At 41.2% G+C, this 3,266-nt stretch overlaps 2 pseudogenes; both read right to left on the bottom strand.

Moving 5' to 3' along the window:
• LOC101560962 overlaps window positions 1–886 on the bottom strand; it is an 8,008-nt pseudogene extending 7,122 nt beyond the window's left edge.
• A 412-nt stretch (window positions 887–1,298) lies between these two features.
• LOC101588449 lies at window positions 1,299–2,568 on the bottom strand (annotated as a pseudogene).
• Between the last annotated feature and the right edge of the window lie 698 nt (window positions 2,569–3,266).

Here is a 3,266-nt window from a genome sequence, read left to right on the forward strand (position 1 = left end):
CACTCCTTGCATTTCACCTATAATAAAATTATAGTTGCTGGAACAGAACTTGGCTTATGTTGGACCTCTGTCCTGGAAAGTGTACAGAAAAGCCCACCATATCCAGCCCTCAGAACTAACTGGTAAAGTGTCAGAGTCCAGAGAGAGTTTGAGTTTGGCCTCTACTTTCTCTTGTATGTTCTATATTGCTGCCATTATTGCCAGCAAATGATGACTTTGTTTCTGGTTTTTCTTAATCACTGTGTCTATCTTTTCCTAGTATTACAATCTTGGATAGGACTTTCAGGACAATGCTGACTGTGGCCTTGGCAGTGGTCAGCTTCACTTCTCAATGGAATTTAAAGGAGCACTTTTTACTCTGGGTGCTAAACATTTGCCTTGTTATAGTTTTTCAGTAGATAATACCAACATTCTTGTGAAGGTACCATTCTCTTATTAGTTTGATAAAGTGTTTTGTAATGAATAAATTACAATTTCACCAAATAATATTTTTCTGTACCTTTGAGGATCACATGATTTTTTCTTATTTCATCTATAATATGATTATAATATTAACATATTTCCTAATGCTAATTGTGTGCAATTCTCAGGTGATATACACTGATATTTGATTTATGATGCATTGAGCATTTGGTTTACAATTTTTAAAAGAATGTTTGCATTTATTTTTTGAAAGTGAATTGAGCTATTTCCTTTTCTTGATTTTTATCCCATGCCTCCCCCCATTTTCTGTTTCTTGCTTTTCTGTACATGACTCTTGCTAAGAAGCTCTCTTTGGGAAATTTGGGGATTTTGGCCTTAAACAACAGAGTTTTATACCTGATGACTCTGTGAGTCCCATATTTGAAACAAGGGAAACTGGGACATCTGGAGGGCTTCCAGACATTCTGGGAAAGAAGTCATTCCCGACCTTACTGGCTTCCAGGCTCTTACCTTCCTGCCCATTCCATCTTCAAGAACAGCAGCCCAGCATCTCTCTGACCCTACTTCTGTGGCCACATATTTTGTTGACATCTACCAGTAAAGTTCTAAGGTGATTTGGTCATGGCATTTGTGAATTCTTCAAACAAGCAGAGTAAACAGCCAGCACACATGGAGAACTTTAGGTTTTTAAAAATGTCTTTAGTTTCAGCCACTATTTTAACAAGCACAGGTAGACTGCAGCAGCAACTTCCAAATATTCAGTCTAATTTGAAATTAAAGAGTTTATTTTATTTTTATTTTTTAAAATTTTTTTCCAATGACCTCTGAATTTTTATTTGCTAGCTCTTTCCCAAGCACACCCCACTCCTGTTGCGTCAGTGTCTCAACACTTTGGTGTTATTGGTCTCAGGCACTAATTTTCCATCCATGATTTTATGGGTGGTGGTTCTCTGGATGGTTTGCACCAAGGCACTTCTGCTGTCCAGGGCATCACTGAGATTGAAATCCTACCCGTCTTTCAGCAGGTGGTGATACGTTGTGATCTCAGCCTCCAGCTTGACCTTGATGTTCAGTGAGGCCTTGTATTCCTGGGTTTGGCGCTGCCCCTCTGTTTGAGTCTATGCCAGCTCAGATTCCAGGTGCAACAGGATCCTATTGAGTTGCTCCATCTGCATAGCATAACAGGCCTCCAGGTCTCTCAGGCTGTTCTCTAGGCCAGTCTTCAGATTTTTCATGGACTCCAAGTCAGTCTTCAAGGACTCAACCATGTGCTTCAGCTTTGTGAGTGTTGTCTCAGCAGCTCCAACTTCAGCAGACTGAGAGGTGAATATTGTGGTGCTCCCTTCAATCTGCTGGGACTAGTACTTGTCCAGCTCTTCTCAGTTCTTCTGAGCCAGTGCATCATACTGGGCCCTGATGTCTGCCATGATCTTGCTGAAGTCCTATCCACCTCCACAGTCAACCCATAGCCCACAATCTTGTCTTGAAGTCCTCTGACTTCCTCCTTACAGTTTTTCTTCATGAGTATCAGCTCTTCCTTCAGTCTCAGTTTCCATCTCCAGCTGCAGCTGAGTGATATTGGTGTCATCGATGACTTGAAGTCCATGGATGTCATTTTCCCAGATGCATGGCCAGCTCCATCTCATATTTGATTCTAATCAGCAGCAGCCAGATGTGTATTGTCAATCTGCACTACAATGCGGGCATTGTCCACAGAATTTGCTAAGGTCTGAGCCTTCAGCTCCTCGATGGTTTTGAAGTAATGGCCCAGTCTCTGACCGGGGACCCCTTCTTCTCCAGGTGATCCCATATCTTACTTTTCAGCCTGCGATTTTCTATCTCCAGGCTCCTCAGTCTGTCCAGGTAGGAGGCCAGGTGGTCGTTCAGGCCCTGAATGGTCTCCTTCTCAGTCTGGATGCTGCCCATGTGGGCCAGACCACCAGCCACTCCTGTGGCCAGGCCAGCGGGTACCATGTCACCATGGATGAAGGTGAAGCGAGATATGGAGACCTGGGAAACCAAGCCACAGGTGCCGGCATAGAAGCTGGCAGTGATGTTGGCCCACCCAGACTGTTGCTGGGGGTCCAGAATGAGTAGGGATCAGTAGTTGGTGGAGAAAGTGGTGGAGTAGGTGGTGATGTTCATGCTGTCCAGGAAGAAAAGAGAGAGACCATAACTAAAGTTTGGGCCATCTGCCAAAAAAGATGTTAAAATCATACATCTCTTCCCAATTCCTGTCTCACCCAAACATAGATTTAGGGACATATTTTTGGAGATTTGATAAATTTCACTCACAGAATCATCATGCTTGATGCTTTTCTGTTTATTGATTTCAGAGCATTATTTTTTCTTATTATTTTTAAAACCATAATTTTTTAAATAAAAAATGTTATTCAAACTTTATTCATTACTAAAATGTTATGTGTATTTTTATTTATGTTATGGATATTTCCATATTTTGTCCAAATGTTTAAAGAAGACATTGATTGCAATAATATTAGAAAATGTTATTTTAGATAAAGAAATCAGATCTTTTTTAAATCTTTTATTTATTAGGTACAGGGTCTCACTATACAACTTGGATTCATAGAGATCCTCCTATCTCAACCTCCGCAGTGCTGGGATTACAGGCATGTGCTACCACACCTGGTTTCAGGGGCCAGCTTGGTGTGGGGCTAGCATGACATGTGGTACCAAGGATCAAACCCAGGTCCTTGTGCTTACCAGGCAAGAAATTAGACTGCCGAATTATCTCCCTGGCTGCTAAATAAAGAAATCACTATAAATGATGTACGTATAGCTTGTGCATTCACTATTTTAAAACAAAAAATAATATCATTGTT

This window comes from Octodon degus, unplaced genomic scaffold (assembly GCF_000260255.1).
Source record: "Octodon degus isolate 3935 unplaced genomic scaffold, OctDeg1.0 scaffold00192, whole genome shotgun sequence".
In the NCBI taxonomy this organism is placed as follows: Eukaryota; Metazoa; Chordata; class Mammalia; order Rodentia; family Octodontidae; genus Octodon; species Octodon degus.